The 21,025-nt window shown below is 33.4% G+C and overlaps 1 protein-coding gene across 8 annotated transcripts in view; it reads right to left on the bottom strand.

Moving 5' to 3' along the window:
* Nucleotides 1-21,025, bottom strand: part of tmem260 (transmembrane protein 260) — a 177,224-nt gene that overhangs the window by 10,423 nt on the left and 145,776 nt on the right. Inside the window, exon 19 of one of the 8 annotated variants that reach the window (XR_012392993.1) lies at nucleotides 19,418-19,480. The exons of 6 other annotated variants lie outside the window; for them this stretch is intronic. The gene's annotated coding sequence lies outside the window, so the exon portion shown is untranslated. Of the gene's footprint in view, nucleotides 1-9,603; nucleotides 10,641-19,417; nucleotides 19,481-21,025 lie in introns of those variants that run through there. One more of the 8 variants, XR_012392995.1, reaches the window with a different exon arrangement.

The raw sequence follows: 21,025 nt of genomic DNA, 5'->3' as shown, positions 1-21,025 counted from the left end.
ACTCGCTGTCGTTGTATTTGTATCTGTATTTTGTACTGTCTGGAGCCAGCACCTTAGCTTTTCACTCATCATAGCAAACGTGCTACTGATGATGTGAAAATAAAAGTGATTTGATTTGATTTTAATACGGCATATTTAATAATGAAATCAAATAATTATAGTATAATATTTAAGTTAATTTTAAGCTATCTCTCGGTCCAGCTGCAGGATCGCTAAGGCCCATTAGTGGTCCGCGGCCCACCGGTTGAGAATGCCTGCTGTAGTCAATCTACACCCGGTGAAAAGCAAACTTATTTATAACATATACAATGACAATTTTGTCTAGTAACTTTTGTAGAGAATGAAATGTTCGAGTTTCATGTTTTGAGTACAATATTGGAGCATACTTTGAAAGACTTGTTTGGCTGCACAATTATGTTAGCATATGCTTTAAAAACCACATATACATTGACTTGAAGTACACATGAAATTAAAACTAACCCTATGGTTATGTAAGCTCACATTCTAGCATCTAGTTCTGTGGTAAACAATTCATCTGTGCATGTCAATAAGATGATATCTGATAATGCACTTCCTGTTAATTTTCTGTTAAATTCTCAGATGATGGCGATCTAAGGTATTGGATGTGACCAAAGAGCTTAGAATGACCGAAAGGCGACTCTCGATAGAATATTCCGTTGCAACAGCAGCGCCCAGCAACAGCCCCGGATTCCGCCATTTTGAAGTGAAAGCGGTCGGCTGTCCATTGGGTCTTATTGCTGTCACGATGGCAAGCAGCTGCTTTGTTTTTAATTTATTTATTTAAAAAGCACATTAAAGCTGAGATACAACCTAAAAGATGACAATACATCATCACAATCATCAGCTATTTTAATAGTTTATTTTACAGACTTATAATATGCTGTTGTTCTATTGGAATTTTTATTCCAAAATAGCTATCTAGTGGCTGTTTCCCGAATCGCACTAGAGTGTCGCCTCTTGGTGATTCTATGCTCTTTGATATGACTTAACCACGCTCTTCCTACTGTCTGTTTTAAAAACAAACAGATATGGTGAGCAGGAGGAGTTAGTTAGGTTGTAATAACTTTCCCCAAACCCTTTTCCTGATCTTTCTGAATGAAATCTCGATTGTTTATTTACATCCAATCAGCTCGCAGTAGAAAAACAAGCCACACCCACTGTTTTCTCATTTACTATTCAGTTTTTCTAGGAACTGCTTTACCATTAGACAGTCGCAACTTCTGATTCATGTGGACTTCCCCTTACCATCTAATTCTCTTTAGCTTAAAGGTGTAGGGCTAAGGAAAGATCTAGATAGCTCTTGAAAGAGGTTTTCCAGGACCACACTCGAAACCAAGAGGTACAAAATTTCCAGAATACACCAGCTACAAGGGCAACATTGCTGCATACCTGAGGAGATGCACAAACTAGTATTTGTTGGCATTATTAGAAGTTTTCTACAACAATTAAGCATAAGTTTTAATACATTCATAACAGTGTTCGTGGTTTACGGTCATGCTTTAACAAAAATGGATAAAAAACCCTCACTAAATTTCACTCTCTGTAATCCACAATAATAACAACTCCTGCATAGTAGTCCCACAACATACTTTTCACATCTGTCACTCTATAACACTCAAATACCCTGTGTGAAAAGTCTAGTGCTGGGAATTAGCCTTTTACAGTGTCTGCTATAATGCTAATGTTGTTTCCATGTGTAGAATTGGGATTGGGTCTTCAAGTCAGCGTCAAAACAACGACAGAACCTCATAAGATCTGGAACATCCATCCACAAACAGCTACACAAAACTACAGACTTTACTTACATTTAATTTCAGCACAGTTTGCTGTTAGCATGTGCTAAACTAATAAAATAGCAGAGCTTTTCTCTACAATTAAAACCGATAACCTCTATATAAAGAGCAGAATTCTGTCTCTTTCTACTGTAAACGCTTTACAGTCGTTCTGCTCTCTCCAGACAGTTTGCCCGTCTGCCTGCCTGGTAATTAAACATCCATGCCATCAGGCAGGCAGCTGGCGGCTCTCCCCTGAGAATGCCAATTAAGTTTGTAAAATATTTAGGCTACAAAACTGTACAAGGGGAGCCATCATGGTGCGCAATCATTCACAGAATTCAGAGGAGGCCCATGGACCGACTTCCCCCGCGGCCCTCCATCTGTGTGATACATCCAGAAATATCACCTATACGCACTGCACACTCCCCTGAGGCAGAGACTTACGATCAGAGTGCATTAACATTAGATCAAAGTAATAATTATGTAATGGCAGGGCCTAATATACACAAATATTAGCAGTCAGAGAGTGTTGCGTTACACTTCGCAGCAGGGTAGCATTTAGACTAATTTGTTTCAATAGTAAACAGCTCAAAGACAACGGGAAAAAATGAATAAAACAGGCTGCATTATTTGTTATATTTATTTTCAAAATGGGAGGGTGAACTTTTGTTGCAAAGTGTGTTTATATTTGGAAAAACATGAATAGTCTTTCACAGCGACTGATGGTAATATAGTGGTTGTTTGTCATTCGTAGGGCCAGGCAGAATCTGCAGACATTTTTTTGCTATTTCTGCACAGAATTTTGTGAAAATCTGTGGATATATGCTGAATGATTTTGGGAGTATCGTAATTAAATACCTAATATATGGAATAAAAATAATACCTTTTGAACTGTTATTTAATGTAAATCCAATTCGATCCAGTTAATTGGTAAACAAAGCAAGTCTCTCATGTAATCTGGCTACTAAATAACAGAAAATTCTACTTTACAAACTTTTTAGTTTGAACATTTAATAATACATTCAATTTTACATACATTATTACAATTTGATCAAACATAAGCACTTCTATATTTATTAACGTTCACAAGGATATTAAATGCTGTACGTATACACTTACTGGCCACCTTAATAAGTACACCTACTAGTACCGGGATGAACCCCCTTTCGGCTTCAGAACTGCCTTAATCCTTAGTGGCATAGATCCAACAAGGTACTGGAAATATTCCTCAGAGATTTTGGTCCATATTGACATGGTAGCATCACACAGTTGCTGCAGATTTGTATTGTAAATAAATCATATGATCATTTTCATATTAGTCAATAATATTCCTGAAATTAATGTAAAAATGGAATTAATATAAATTTACAGACATTTACACTAGTAAATAAATAGACTCAATGATGATTTCTGCATGCGCAGATTCTGTGTGGGCCTATTTAGATTTATGAGATACTTTAATTTGTAGAGAACTTGTTGGTGTGTAAAACTTTGGTTCAGCAATATGGCAATATACATTTTCTACTAATGCTTTTTTTTTTTTCTCAATGAAATGGTATGGAGTCAATCTAGGGCCATGCATATATACTTGCAAAATAAAAGTCTTGGAAGCGAAAAATAAAGTATTGAACAAAAATAAATGCAAATCTCCAAAAATCACAAAGCAAAAAAATTTATTTTTGAGAAAAAAAAATTGCTAGCAAAAATTAAGAACTGCAAAAGGAAAATAAAAATTATTATTATTTTTTTAAATTTGCAAACATAAAAAGAACTGCAAATAAAAATCAAGCAGTGCAAAAAATGCATATATTCAACCCTGAGTATGCGATGCTGCTTTCACTTTGCACTTCATGTTTCTGCACGTTTTACTTTGTGGCCCTGATTTGACAAGGGGGCGGAGTCAAGGGAACTTGGGCGTTTACGGCAGGCCGTGCAATACAAAGTGAAAACACCGTCGCAAACTCACAGTTGACTAACAAGCTAATCAAAATGAGCATTGCAATTGACTAGGCAGGTTTTGTAAAGGCAATATGTAGTTTTTTTATAGCAAATATTTTAGTTTGTTTTGCACTGCTTGATTTTTATTTGTTATTTTTATTTTTCTCAAAGCTTAATTTTTACTTTTGCATTTGTTTAATTTTGTTAGCAAAATTTATTTGTTTTTTAAAAATTTATTTTCGCTTTGCAATTTTTGGGGATTTGCGTTTATTTATTTATTTATTTATTTATTTTGCTCAGTACTTTATTTTTTGTTTGCAAAACTTTCTTTTATTTTGCAAGTATATTTTGCCCAAGATTGTCTCCATAAATGTGCAACAAGTACTATGCTACGGAATTTTGCACATGCAAATTTCTCCTTGTGTTTTAATATATAAATTCTGTTGTCTTAAATTCTATTGTATAAATTCTATACACACACACAAATGTATTTATAATTATTTATTTATATTAATTATAATATAATTATAATTATTTATTTATATTAATTATAATATAATTAAAAATATATTATTATAATATTAGGCAATGCAGTGGCGCAGTAGGTAGTGCTGTCGCATCACAGCCAGAAGGTTGTTGGTTCGAGCCTCAGCTGGGTCAGTTGACATTTCTTTGTGGAGTTTGCATGTTCTCTCTGTGTTCGCGTAGGTTTCCTCCAGCTGCTCCGGTTTCCCCCACAGTCCAAAGACATGCAGTACAGGTGAATTGGATAGGCTAAATTGTCCATAGTGTATGAGTGTGAGTGAGTGTGTATTAATGTAAGAGATGGGAAACAGCTGGAAGGGCATCCGCTGCGTAAAAACATATGACGGATAAGTTGGGGGTTCATTCCACTGTGGCAACCCCAGATTAATAAAGGGACTAAGCCAACAAAGAAAATTAATGAATTATAATATTATATTATGAATAAATATATAATTATTTATTTGTATGGGTGTTTCTTCCATGGTGTCCAACTTGTTTTTTTAAGCCACCATCTCAAAATGAATAAAAATATATAAATAAATAAATCAAATATAATATTATAGCTTCCTACTCCTAATTATCACTGTGGTAAAATTTTTGTGTTATAACTCATAAATATAGTCTTTCTGACATGGCTTGAATGCACCAGGAGTTTAGCAGTAATATGATTTTCAATCAAGCGTAATTCTTTTGAATAATTTAAAAGGAAAAAAGTGAACAATAAAAATAAAACTGGGAAATGAGAGTAGAAAGTAATGTGCTGAACTCAAACCACTAGATTCGTTTGTTCGTTCATTCATTCATTTTGCTTCAGCTTAGCCCCTTATATCAGGGGTCACCACAATGCAGTGAACTTTTTCAAATTGTTGCTACAAACACTTGTCGGCTTAGTCCCTTTATTAATCCGTGGTCACCACAACGGAATGAAACGCCAACTTATCCAACAAGTTTTTAAGCAACAGATGCCCTTACAGCCGCAACCCATCTGGGAAACATCAGTACACACATTCACACATACACTACGGACAATTTAGCTTACTTAATTCACCTGTACTGCATGTCTTTGGACTGTGGGGGAAACCGGAGCACCCTTAGTAAACCCAAGCGAATGCAGGGAGAACATGCAAACTCCAAACAGAAACACCAACTGAACCGAGGCTTGAACCAGCGACCTTCTTGCTGTGAGGCGACAGCACTACCTACTGCGCCACTACTTCGCCCTGCTACAAACACTTAAATATAGAAATGTTTTAATTTGTTAACATATATTAGTTAACTTACTTACACAGCATTTATTCCTTTTAATTCATGTTAGTTTCAACATTTACTAATGCTGTTTTAAATTTAGGTACAGTTATTTCTCTGTGAATAAACAAAAGCATTTTTATATTTATTAACGCTACAAAGTTATTAAACACTGTATATACAGTTGAAGTCAGAATTATTAGCCCCCCAGAATTATTAGCTTCCTGTTTTTCTCCCCCAATTTCTCTTTAATGGAGAGATTTTTTCAACACATTTCTTAACATAATAGTTTTAATAACTCATTTCTAATAACTGAATTATTTTATCTTTGTCATGATGACAGTAAATAATATTTGACTACATCTTTTTAAGACACTTCTATACAGCTTAAAGTGACATTTAAATTCTTAACTAGGTTAATTAGGTTAACTAGGCAGGTTAGGGTAATTAAGCAAGTTATTGTTTATGAATGGTTTGAAGACTAAATTTTGTCCTTAAAATGGTGTCTAAAAAATTTAAAACTGCTGTTATTCTCGCCAAAATAAAACAAATATGACTTTCTCCAGAAGAAAAAAATATTATCAGACATACTGTGAAAATTTCCTTGATCAGTTAAACATCATTTGGGAAATAAATAAAAAAATAAAAATGAAAAAGGGGGGGGGGGGGGGGGGGGGGTTTGGGGGGCTAATAATTCTGACCTCAACTGTATATTTCACTGTATTTTAAGTTCAATTCAGTTAATATTTATTTTTAAAACGCTTTTACAATGTAGATTGTACCGAAGCAGCTTCCCATAGAAGATTATAATGAACTAAAACAGTGTCAGTTACATAAGTTTAATGGAAAGTGTTACCAAATTTTAAAACCATGCATTTAAACATTAAATTGCGCATATAATATAACTAAAACATGAAACGCTCGCTGTGCTTATCTCCTTGTATGTACTAGCAGAACCCTGTGTCATTATCCTTTTTCATTTTTTCACATTATGAGTGTATCTGATGACCTCACCACCCTGGCGTCAGGACATATGAAAGGCAGACTGCTTTGAGGACAGCATGAATATCATTTCCATTTTATGCTTTTTAAAAGCATCACTTCAGCCACTGTAATTGGCCGATCCAGAGTACAGAGACATGGAGAAAGGTCAGCTAATTTAATGGACCAAGAGAAGAAACTAAAGAGAGAAAAATATTCTTTAATTGGGAATACATTAACCAATTTTGATGTATTAAAATATAGTTTGTCCTAATTTCCCGAGTAATGGAAAATATTTAGGTCTCGTGTAAAAGAATGCAACATTAGATAATCTTGATGCATTAAAATAGAGGTTCGCTTAATTTACTGGGTGATGGCAAACATTTAGATCTCATGTGAAGAATGCATTGTTACGACATACACAGAATTATGCATTGTTGTACAATTGTATGTGTAAATGCATAATTTTGCATAACCTTATCTTTGTTTTTTCTCAAACTATCTGCACCGACAGACTTTCACATCAACAAATGTCACTCACAAACAACGGAATGCAAATGTGCGTCCACACGCATAAACACATATGCATGTAATGATGAGTTTTATGAATATCCACCAACTGCATCTTGACTGAAAATCACACAGACTAATGAGATCCTCTATGTACAATGAAGAACATTAATATATATGGAAATTAGCAGAGGAACAGGCTGTCAGTGCTATATAACACACTCTCTCTCTCTCTCTTTCTCACTCGCTCTCCATCTAACATCTAACTCTGTCACGTTTGACTTCCACCTTTGGAATTGGTGTTTTTAAAGGGATAGTTTACCTAAAATTGAAAACTCGGTCAGCACAAAACAGGATATGTTGAAAAATATTGAAAACCTGTAACCACTGACTTTCATTGTAGGACAAAAACAAGTAATTTGGGTGATAATGATTACAGGTTTCCAACATTTTTTAAAATTGCTTCTTTTTTTTTCAATAGAACAAAAATAAAAACTCAAACAGGTTTAGGATTAATAAAGGGAAAGTAAATGATGACAGAATTCATTCAAAATTTTTGTGAACCATCCCTTTAAAGCCTACACTGATACTACAAAATATAGATTCAGCTAACCAAACAAAACAAATCCAACACTGAATGTTTAAAAGTATGTCTATACATACAACAGTTCTGGCTGATCCTTAAATCTGATTGGCTGATAGCCGTGCAACATACTGCAATACATTTTTCAGCCTCTTCACTCTTCTGTATTACTCTGCCCACATTGTGATAGCAGAACAATAGACTCACTACAGTTTAACAAATATTGCAGCTGTTGGACAACATAATGTACTTTTGAGGCTTTTTTAAGCACCAATGTAGTTGTTTAGATAGCAACTATGCAGTTTATTTATAAGGACAGTGCCTGTTTTAAATATTTATAGTTTCAAAGATCAGTGGCCATCAGCCTGTCGTACTGAGCAGAGCAAAGATAGTCACAAGATGGTGAAAGAAAAGCATAATTATTTCCTTAGGGGAGCTTTTTTTGCATTTCAAACCACCGCTGATGAAATCATTATAAAACAGGTAATTACTTTATTAAGTCGATCTCTCTCTTTTGTATGCTGTAGTGCTGTATTTAAACCATAGTATGGTAGTGTTTCTGGTAATGTCTGCTTTGCTTTGGCTTTTTCAGAGTTAATTATTGCGATCTCACGATTACAACAGAAAAATACTGGGAAATCTCTGTAGACTGATGGCATTTTATGACGTTCAGCCTTATAATCTTAAAATGTGAGCAAAATCACCTCTTTTGTCATTGTCTTTGTCATTCAAACACTAGCTCTAAAGTGACATTTGTGAAGGAGCAACGGTTTCTGCTGTTCAGTCAGCTGGAAATGTGAATGAATGGTGGAAGAAAGTAGTTCCTTGTCCTTTGTAGACTTCAGATTTTTTAGACTATTTTTTTAATACTTTCTCATGACTAATTTTCTTTTTTATACACACGATTGTGCCATTGAACTGTTGTGTGTATATATATATATATATATATATATATATATATATATATATATATATATATATACATACATATACATACATACATACACACACAACAATACAGCAATATCACACTCGTAGCAGTGCGATATGGACGTATATTGTCACTGGTGAGACACTAAGGCACTCCTCCCACCAGTGCCGATATACATCCATATCACACTGCTACTCGTGTGATATTGCTCAAATTTATAATTACTATCTATCTATCTATCTATCTATCTATCTATCTATCTATCTATCTATCTATCTATCTATCTATCTATCTATCTATCTATCTATTTATCTATCTATCTATCTATCTATCTATCTATCTATCTATCTATATATATATATATATATATATATATATATATATATATATATATATATATATATATATATATATAAAACAGTAAATTGACTTTTCCAGAAGATCTGCAGGACACTTTACACTTTATAATATTTTGTTGTCATTACTGACATTCTTTTTAGTTTTTATTTTTTCATCAATGATGTACTTTAGAGTTTTGTGTATATCTAATTTTGGTAAATGACATTTACTGCATTACTTTTGTCATGTGGGTTAACATGATGGCGTTTTGCAGTAATATAAAGATATCATACAATTTCTAAATTATTTCAATTAGTAAATTTTGTGCTTGCAGCTAATTTTTTTTGTAATGTGCTTTGATTTGTTATATAACTTTTTTCTTAAGACGCGTACATCTGTTAGTACTTGAAAACATTTATTGTATAGCACTATAATAGAATTAAATATGGTAGATTATCATAAAATGTTATTTATTATTATTTTTTCATGGTTTTAATCATAATTTAAATTCTGGCAACCATAACTGCCAGTTTATTGTTGTACATTTTACAAAAACACTTACAGTGCATGCTAAATATTAACAATAAGTACATTTTAGAGTGCAATTAAGCCATAAATTGTGTAACATTTCCCTTTGAACAAAAAAAAAAGCAAGTGAGCAATTCAATGCAAATGTCAACCTACCCTAAATAGTGAAACCATTTCTACATTGCTTGCTTAGGTTTGTATTTTACAGTAAAAATACTCAATAATATCTCTGTCAATAGTTTCAAACTATTATATTTTATTTAAAGTCTCACAAGTGCCAATTTCGCATCTGTCACATCCATAACGGAGAGGTGTCCCATCCATAACCAAGCTTTTTCCTCATAAATGCATAAATAAACTAAAATCCATAGTTTTGTTTTATAGCGAGCCAACTCTTACCTTTTTGATTAGCTCTGTTTCTTTTGGGTTGTGCAGTTTAATTCACAGAAATTCTACAAAACATGTTATATACTCTAAACTTGCATACATATGGTCACATCCATAACATTTGGATGTGCATAACATAAACACAGCATAACATTTTCCTCATTTAAAATCAAAGAAATGTTTACAGATTGATATTTTTCTGATCCCATAGATCTGTGGTTAATGTAATTGTATGGAAAATATAAACCAATGTATTTAAATATAATGTTAACATATCCTCTGTGAGTTTATGTTTTGAGATTTTAATGCCAATGCCACAGCCATCCCGCTGGAATTGCTCTGGTCTTTTTCAGCAGAACTATTACTGTTTTAAAAAAGCATCAAGCCTTCTGTGTGTGATTTTTGCATGACCTGGATTCAGAATGCATCTCTCTAATCCCTGTACGTGGCCATTCAGAGGACGGCAGTGCCGCTGTTCCCAGATCAGCTGTGGAGAAGGCTAGGTAGCGGAGGGGCAGTGGCGGCGGGGGTTTGTGTTTAAGGGCCGCAGGTCGGTTGTTCAAAGCAAACTCTGTGCATTGTTGGGTGGCGGAGGATTAGATCTCTCCAGCCCAGCAGAATTTGCCTTCTAATTAAAAGGGATAAAGAGGTAGGAAAATAGAGGGGGCACTGTTGGGTGGAAAAGAAAAAGAAGGGGGTGAAAGGTTGGATGAAAATACACTGATTGTAAGAGTATTTACCAGCTCAGCAGTATATGGTATAGAGCGGATTCAATGTCTTGTAGCCATCATCATTGTACTGGTTCACCCTCTTCCACTAAAAAGAGCAGCGGGGGTCAATGAAGCTTCAACTCGAGGCACTCACTGCACCAATATACCTAAAACACAAGGCTCCGGGAATGAACGTGATGTTAGATTTTAGAGTTGGAAAAAAATATGTGAATGTGATGGACTTCTCTAATATATGTTGGAATAGGTTTGGAAAGGGAAACGTTTACAAAAGGGTTGTGTTAGTTAATGCATTTATCATATGTATGTATCAGAGTGCATTACAGTACTACTGTTACCAGGCATAAATTTGTATTTTAATAATGGTTTAGTAAATGTTGAACTATTATTAATAAATGCTATATTGTTCATTATTAGTTCCTGATATTAAATACATTAACTTTAATGAAACCTTATTGTAAACTGACTGAAACTTTTTTATTCATAATTGCATAACGTCAGAATGACTAATGAAGCAGGAACTGGAAGTATTTCTAGAGTAGTAAGTGGACATCAGCTTCAAGAACGGCAGATTACGATGTCCTTTTGCAGAGGACAGACGTTATCTAACATTTTGAAGGGGAAAACTATTAGGCGCAATAGATCATTTTCTAGTTTTGAAGAACCACTCTATATTTATATATTATATAAAAAATATTTATTTGGTAAATACATTTTGGCCTTTTTAAAGTTTTAAACAGGGCTTTGGAAAGTGTTAAGATGTGTTTTGCAAACACAGTTTTTATCATTAGTGTGCTACTGTTCATAAGATTTATTGTATATTTATATAAAAAAATACTCATGATTTATAATATACTAACTGACTCACAGTGGACAAAGTGATACACTGTAAAAATGCAGGGTTTCACACAATTCCTTCATGTTAAGTAAACCGTTTTTAGAAATGTTAAGTTGATTGAACATAAAACAATTAAGTTGTCCCCCAAAAAAACTCAAGAATTGTGTTGTTTCAACTCATTTTGGATTAGTGGTTTAAACAAGCAGCAAACGTCATTATCTGAGAGTAGTCAAATCAGATAAAATCAGTTCTTTTAAACTTTTTCAGCTCATCAAAGGATCCTGAAAACTTGATTATGGTTTCTGTAAAACATTGAGTGGAACAATTATTTTCAACATTGATATTGAGAAGAAATGTGTATTGTGAAATAAAAAGTGGTTATTCGATTAAAAAAATACACTCAAACATGGTTTTGCTGCTTGTTCATTATGTAAATTGAGCCTAAATAACACAATTCTTCATTTTTTTTAAGGAAAACTTAATTGTTTTATGCTTAATCCACTTAAATTTGTTTAACTTAATCGATTTGTGTTTGAACAACCTGAATGAACTGTGTGATACCCTGCATTTTTTTACACTCAAAACAAAGATGATTGCTGTTCGTTCAAACTACTTATTTAAATTGAGCTGAAACAACCCAATTCTTGAGGTTTTTGGAGACATCTTAATTGTTTTATGTTATGCCACTTGTAACTAATAAGTAAACTTAATTCTTAACTTAATGTAGTCCCAACACAAATCAATTGTGTACAACCCAGCATTTTATACAGAGTAAAGTGTACATTCTTTTATAGTCCACTAATGATTTATTTGTTCCGATATGTTGTTTTTGTTTTCTATTAGGCAGATATTTTAATAACAGTAAGTTCATGACATGTCAAATATATAATATATTCTGCTGGTTTTAAACATACAGAATATTAATATAATACAGTTATATAAACAACTATACCATTACCCTTATCCCAACCCAAATCAACCCCACAAACAAAAATAAGAAAACATTTTGCTAGTTAATAAAGGAATTAATAAATAAATAAAAAGGGATAAAAGAAGGTCTCAACAAAAAAGAAATAACAGGATTCTCCATTATATAGAATAAGCTGACAGAGTTCCTGGAGTATTTAACTTTTTCAGAATGTAAAAAAAGACAATATTGTTTTTTTGAACAGCAGCACATATAGATTTATGTTTTTCAGAAAAGAGAAGTCAAGATAAACATCTTATATTTTATTACCATTTGACCAAGCTAAATACTAACACCTATAAAATATGTTGGTATGTCTAAACTTTAGACGTATAATAGACACATCGTCACCTTAGAATTATAAGGTTCTATCTGACATTTTTGTCAAATTTAGTAAATTCAGTTATTGACTATTATTAAATTACAACTTATTTACATAATGGAATTATTTTTAGAAGTTATTTACATTGTAGTTATTTTTTGTAGCTTAATATCTCAAAATCATTTAGAACGGAGATAGAACCTTATCATTCCAAGGTGACATTATGTTAAATTGTTATGAATTAATTACAAAATTCATTTTCACCCCTCTTTTGTAGCTATTTATTTCTAATTTTTTATGTAATGCACTGGAAAAAGCTTTTATTCATCCAATTTAAAAAAAAATAAGGTAATGGTTTACATCTAAATGTTATCTCTTGACCCAAATCAAAAATAAATTATTTGCCCTAAACAATATTTTCTATCTCCATGAGAACAATTTTATATAGTCTGATAGAAAGCATATTGTCTTGTTGAAGAAATTAAATCCATTTCAATTCTCTTTTTGTTCTAAACAAGAAGATATGTAATGTTCATTCATCCTTTTTAAAAAATCAGGGTAATGGTTTCACATCTAAATTTGATCACTTGAGCCAATAAAAAAAATAAATATTTTGCCTTAATATTTTTTAAGCCCATGAAAGTACAAAGCATATTGAGTTTCTGTTTAATACACATGTGCTGGCCTGTGTGAATAACCTTACAATTTAACATCGGTCGAAACAAATATTTCTTAGTTGAGCTCTTAATCAAAAACATTTATATTTAACCGTTTTGAACTTAAAATATATCACTTGACAAATAAAACAAATAATATTAAACTGAAATGAAAGATACATTTCGAATTGAATGAAGTATTGCTTGAAAGTTTTTTTCAGTGTGGTACTTTATATTGATTGATATGCAGATTTATTTATTTGTTGGTGTTGGTTCAGAGTTTTGCAGTGTTAAAGCTTCAGGTCAAAATCCCCTTGATCATCAAAAAACAACAGAGCTCTATCGATATCTGTATGTTGGGTTGATATTATATAAGTTATTTACTATTAAACAGACTTAATTCCACATTTGGAGCTGTACTCGTGTACTGCAGTAAATGAAACACTGGTCATCTGTAAAAGTGTGTGTGCGACTGCTGAACAGTGAAGTAATAAGCAGCACTTGTTTAACCAGCACCTCTGGATCACTGATTGGGGGACACATATAGTTTGCAGGCCTCTGCCCAAGGGGGACCCCCGACCCTTGGGGTGTTTTTGTTTTTGTGTCCCCCTCTCCTCCTCCCTCTACTCATCCAGTCCCTCCCCTCTCGTCAACCCACTGCTGTTTTGGAAGCCCATTTTCAGGCATGGGGTCTGCCTCCCCCCGGGGGTCCCACAAACAAATGATCCACGCTCTAAGCTCCGATTCTCCCCACAGACCCGGGAGGTTAACGACGTGCCAGTGGAAAACATGACCACCTCCCACCCCCCCTTATTCACCGTCAGGCTTCACTGAGCCCAGTCAACTCTCCTGCCTGCCAACAAGTGCACTACACACCAAAAGTGGTGACTAATTTTGAAGTCTTAATAGGAAGGATCAAACTTTTTTTTTTTTTTTTACTTCTGTTATCATTTGCTCACCTTTATGTTGTTCCAAACTGGAAAGTAATGCATTGTTTTAGTGTTACTGTGAGAATCAGAGTATTTTTAAAAACAACACTGAACCCTAATACCTGTAAACTCACTCATATTTGTTTATATATTGATTTTGTTTATATATGTTTTTTTTTTTGTTTATATATATTTTTTGTACTCAGTTGTAGGAGCAACTGCTTCCCAATCATCACAAATACTGTAGAAGACCTATTGGCACCCTCATGGACCCAAGATTCTCATAGAAATCTGTCAAGTTTGGTAAAGAAAAGATCATGGTTTGGGGTTACATTCAGTATAGGGGCATGCAAGAAATTTGCAGTGAGGATGGCACCATCAACAAGACAATTGTGCTGCCCATTACAAAAAACAGAAAATTAGCAAATTCTTCAGCAGGATAGCATTTCTTTTTATATTTCAGCCTCCACAATAAAGTGCATGAAGGCAAAGAGGGTCATGGTGGATTGGCCAGCCCAGTCACCAGAAATGAACATTATTGAGCATGTCTGGGGTAAGATGAAGAAGGAGGCATTGAAAATGAATCTAAAAAATCTCGAAAATCTGGGAGTCCTGCAAGAACGCTTTCTTTGTCATTCCAGATGACTTTATTAATAAGTCATTGCAGAGATGTATGGATGAAGTCCTCCACGCTCATGGGAGTCATACACAAGATTAAATCTTTTTCCACTGCACCATGACTTTATGTTCTATACTGTACATTATTTCTGTTTGAGAGTAATAAGACTTTTGTCTAAGCAAAGTCAGACTTTACTGTCCTAATTAAATAATTCAAAATCAAGGCATCATCATATTTTATTTTGGTAAAAGAAGCATAATCTACAGGCCTTTGCCTTTCATATAAGCCACTTTTGATACCAAATGATCAACCAGAAGTCAAGTTATTATTTGTTGATCCTAAAACATGCATAAGCGACAAGACCTTTGTCAGGTAGTGTATATAAAAATTTGTCTTGGACTCTTGGCACATTTGCACGCACTGAACAAAAACTGACATCAAAACACAAATCAACACAAATATTACATATTTAAAGTCTAATTGATGTGTCTGAAAAAAGATTTTCAGTAACTCATAATCACAAAAGTAAAGCATGCGAGGGGTCAGCTAATATTTTAATAGCTTCGTCACGAACTACTCTGTACTGAACCATCCCTAAACTGTAATATTTCTATAGCACACAGTAAATGCATAGTGTATAATGCTTTCAATCACAGCTTTGTAAAATAAAAACATAATTATTGCAGTATCTAGATTTTGTCTTGCTTAATTTTATTTGTTTGTTAAATAAGATATAAACAACATTTTAAGTCTTCAAACTCACTTTTTTATCATTATTTAAACAAACATTACATATTTTAAATTTTCACAATTTAAAAGTTTCTTATTTTTTTTTAACCATTTAAGATAAACATGTAGGTTACACTATTTTAAGTCACGATATTAACAAACCATGAACTAACACTATTAGCATAAAACATAACTGTTAACACTTTACAATAAGGTTCATTAGTTAATGCATTTACTAACACAAACTAATCATGAACAACACTTGTACAGCATTTATTAATCATATTTGAACATTTACTAATGCATTATTAACATTCCAGTCCATGCTTGTTAAAATTAGTTAATGCACCATGAGTTAACATGAACTAACAACGAACAACTGTATTTATTAACTAATGTTTATTAACATAAATAAATACTGTAGTATATGTACTGTTCAATGTTTGTTCATGTTAGTAAATGCATTACTTAACATTAACTAATGAACCTTATTGTAAAGTGTGACCAAATGACTAAATATCTGCATATTATTAGTCAGTAAGGTAGAAGTTGAGTTTAGGTTTTAGAATTAGGGATGTAGAATGTGATCATACTTTATAATTACTGATGAACAGTTAATATCTTAAAAATAGGCAGGTAATAAGCCAGTAGTTATAGCATGATTTGTGACCTAAACTAAAGTGTTACCAATTATATTTTTACTAGTTAGACAGCATTTGGAACAACATGGGGATGAGGAAGTCCTTGGCATTTTTTATAAGCTTATTTGTTGTAAATTTTCATTTAGTATTAGTGTTAATCTTTTATTTTAAAGCTTCACACACTCGCTTTGTACTTAACAGTCAACGTTATGTACACTTCTATCCAATTACCTCTTATACATAAGGTCAAAAACAAGTCTACTCCTTTACATTTCATTCTATGAATAAAAAGACATTACTTTTATTTATTAAATTTTTATTTAATGATTTTAATAAATTAGATTGTGCAGGATTGGTGCAACATGTAAGTATATGCTTCAAAATGAATGTTTTTAGTTACTATTCACTATTTACATTATTTACTAAACTTAATGTACATTTAGTTTAACAGAAAACAGCATCATTCAGTTGTAGACCTTTAGGAATCCCAAGAAACAAACAATACAGTTCGACACAACATGAAACCAAACCGGGCTGCAGCCTGTCTATATCTAATTACTGGTGATAAATAATAAAGCATCCGCACGCGAAAGATTAAAGTGTGCTGCCATTTTGGAGCTTGTGTTGACAATTAACCTTTTTCGTTTGGTGATTCGTAGCACAAGCAAATCCTGTTATCAGCAAATATAGCACACGGCTCACAAACACTCAACCCCAAACAGCCTAAGTGATGTTTATGGTCTGTAACGAGAACAACAAAATAAACACAAGGCAGATTGCACCGCTACACACACATACAAACCGAGTGAACAAGAGAGTGATATCCCAGCAACTAAGTGCGCATTTGGTTTTTTAAGGACAGACACTGCAAGTGAATAGGCTACAGAATAGGCTACAAAAATGTCATTTATCTCCATACATTAGGATTGTGAAAAAAAAATTGTATTACAAATTTTCTAAAATGCTATATTTCAATATGCAAATGAGACAGCATTTAATTAAATATGCATATAAGTGCACAAAAGAAAATCTGAACATATGAAGTCAGGTAAAAAAATGCTAAGGGACTTTACTAAAGGGGTTTTGGGAATCTATTTATATGATGGATGGATGGATGGATGGATGGATGGATGGATGGATGGATGGATGACAGACAGACAGACTGATGGATGGATGGATGGATGGAGGGATGGATACAAGGATGGATGCAAGGATGAATGCAAGGATGGATGCAAGGATGGATGGATGTAGGGTTGGGTGGATGCAAGGATGGATGGATGGACGGACGGAATAGATGGATGAATGGATAGATGAATAGATAAATGGATGAATGGATGGATGCAAGGATGGATGGATGGACGGACGGAATAGATGGATGAATGGATAGATGAATAGATAAATGGATGAATGGATGGATGCAAGGATGGATTGATGCAAGGATGGATGGATGGACGGACGGAATAGATGGATGAATGGATAGATGGATGGATATATGGGTAGATAAATGGATGGATGCAAGGATGGATTGATGCAAGGTTGGATGGACGGACGGATGGATGGATGGATGCATGGATGGATAGATATATGGATAAATAAATTAATGGATGGATGGACGGATGGATAGATATATGAGCATGTAACAGCACTAGTCAAGACTAAAGCCAATGTAAAGACACTGGACTTCAGTGCTGTGTAAAGGTGTAGTAACGAGGAAACAAAAAAAAAAAACAAAGCACAAAGGTGAACTTTTAAAGAGCCCATATTATACATGAAATAGGGTCATATCTTGGTTGTAAGGGTCTCCAACAACTATGTTGTTGCAGTATTATGCATACATATATTTAGTTGCAGTAAATTCTAAAAGATGTTGAATAAACAGCAAACAGCATAAATTAAATATGACAACAAGATGCTGCAGTGCTAGAAACTTGTATTATTGTCAACTAAGTCAACGAGCCGTTCATAACAGAGATTCATTCACAAACGAATTTCTACCTCCGTTAAAATGAGAAGTGAACGCAGAAGGAGGAGGGGGTGTATTTCAGGACATGGACTAGATCAAATTTACCAAGCAGGAAGATAATACATTTCCATGCACACAAACACATGCTCTTTGTCAACAATGCCTGTGCAATCACTTATCCATTGATGTAGAAAAGTGATGTAAAATTATGAGTTTCGTAATTTAAACTAAATATTTGTAAACTGACCACTGGGAATACTCCCAATCATAGATATATGCATATACATGTATGTATGTATATATATATATATATATATATATATATATATATATATATATATATATATATATATATATATATATATATATATATATATGGTTCTGGATGGTCAGTCCTCCACTGCACCTTGGTCCCACATTCATTTCAAAGGAGCGCTACCCTGTACTAAAATGGCGGCTCTATTGACGTATCCCTTCCAATAGATAACAATAGCGTAGGCAACATCTAATGTAAATATCTATGCTATCAATACCACAGCCCTGTTAATTAAAGGCAAAAATGGCCAAAAAGAAATTTTACAAAAAATTAATTATAATAATCATTATATATATATATATATATATATATATATATATATATATATATATATGATATTATTATATAATGTTATATTATATATTAATATTATTATTAGTACTGTTATTTTTATTTATTTTTTAATTCAGGAAATAATGCTAAAAGTCAGGGGGGACTTTTAATCATCAGGGGGTATAATCATGCAAATAATCATGCAAATTTAGTTTGAACATCTCTCAGTAAAAATAGATTTGAAAAAAGGCAAAATAAGAGGGATTATCTGTTAAAACGTGTATTACAATTAAAAATCTATAGACACAATTTGATAAAGTGCAACAAAATAAACACATAGAATTGCATTTCAGATGTTTTCTTGAGGAAAAAAAGACACTTTATACGAAGCCAAAAAACCCCAAATCTCATAATTGCCGTGTGTGTGTGTGTGTGTGAAAAATCTGTCTGTTTGCCTGTATACTGTCTTGCCTTAATTAAAGCAGAATACTAATTCCCAGCCTTAATAACAGCAGAGTGTCAGTGGCTCTTAACAAAAGTATTATTGTAGTCTGACACACTGAACGTCAGTCCTCATGTGACCCGTGTGCTTCTTCCACCGGGGCTAAACCTGTTCTCCACAATGCCAACATCACACCCAAATTCCCAGCGATTTGGCAGGCGTCCCACTCACATTGTGCCGAATCATGTGGGCCTGCTGCTGTTGCCATGGGGACCTGCTAACCTTGCCTCAGACCTGGGGGTAGAGGAGAAACGGAGCTTATGCAGAGCAGAAAATAATAATAATAGAGAGATGACGTATCAGATCATATCTCAGACAGAAACAATAACGGAGCACACGCCACAATTACTGGCAGACATCGTCAAAACCACCAACTGACACACAGACAATGACTCTGACAGGCACCATATAAGCAGAAAAATCAAGATCCAAAACAGACGAAACTTGTGTTTGGAGCCAAACTTGACAGTTCACCAAACAGATGAAGATTCTCACCTTCATCTCTTTTCAAACCCCCAAGATCTTTATTCATCTTCAGAACACAAATAAAAATATTTTAGGTGAAATCGGAGAGCTTCCTTATCCTCCATACAGCAAGGGTCCTGTGAAGTTCAAAGCCCAAAAAAAAACCCAAACCATCCCCAAAACAGGTCATATTTCTTCGGGAATATTATGAAGCTATGATGATTCTTTTGTGTGCACATAAAACAAAACTAGTAACTTTATTCGACAGTATTTTCTCCTCAGTGTCAGTATATTGTGCATGTTTACTGTGCCCTGATGTATACTCCTCATTTATACCCACAGGCGCAGCTGAGGTAATAAATCAGAGGAATGACCAAGCGCAAAACATGAACGTGCGCCCTATACTGACACTGAAGAGAGGAAACTGTTGAATATAAAGTTGTCATTTTTGTTTTATGTGCGCACAGAAATATTCTGGTAGCTTGACAATATTCTGATTGAAGAACTGAAGAAGTATCTTCTGTTTTGAGGATGTGTTTTTTGAGTTGCCTACTAAGGCTGCACATACATATATATTGAAATGAACAAAATAATGTACATGTACATGTCGCGATATGCATATTTCAGGACACCTGAAAGGCTGTGATGTTTATTTAATTTCATTTTTGTTAAATAGAAATACTTATTTTCCCCTGAAACATATGTTGGTTATAAAATAATATAAAAATATGTTACGGCATATTTAGCAGGCCTTTTTTACACAGCCCTAAAGCTGACAAAGCCACCTGAGTTAGTTGTAAAACCTTTCAAATTTGATGTAGTTAAACAATGGTTTTCTTTGCATTTTCAGAATTAATTTTCGATTCGTTTTCATTAACTCCTGCTCAATTCTATATTTCAAGCATACTTTGAGAGTAAAAGGCAATTAAAAAATAATGAAACATATGGAGATTTACCTTTTTGGTGTCTGCTTCAAACTGATTTTGAGAAGATGGTTTAATATACATAGAAAGTATTTTAAATGCATATTAATTAACTCATAAAATGTCAAAAAATAGATGAAATAATCAATTGTCATTTATCATAATAGATGTGTGTTTATATAAAAATGCTCGTTTTTAAAATAAGTGGTCAAACGACATTTTATTTTATGCTGCACCGAAAAATATCTTAGAATTAAATCTTCTGTAAATAGTTATAAAAATGTATGATAGTCCTTATTTTTTCACAAGAAACAAATAGGACACATTTAAATATAGAATGATATACAGTACAGTTGGAGATTATGGACTTAATTTTTAAGAAGAAAAATGT

Source organism: Danio rerio, chromosome 17 (assembly GCF_049306965.1).
Source record: "Danio rerio strain Tuebingen ecotype United States chromosome 17, GRCz12tu, whole genome shotgun sequence".
Classification (NCBI taxonomy): Eukaryota; Metazoa; Chordata; class Actinopteri; order Cypriniformes; family Danionidae; genus Danio; species Danio rerio.
The sequence above is the reverse complement of the archived record's forward strand: the minus strand, read 5'-3'. Positions and strand labels throughout refer to the sequence as shown.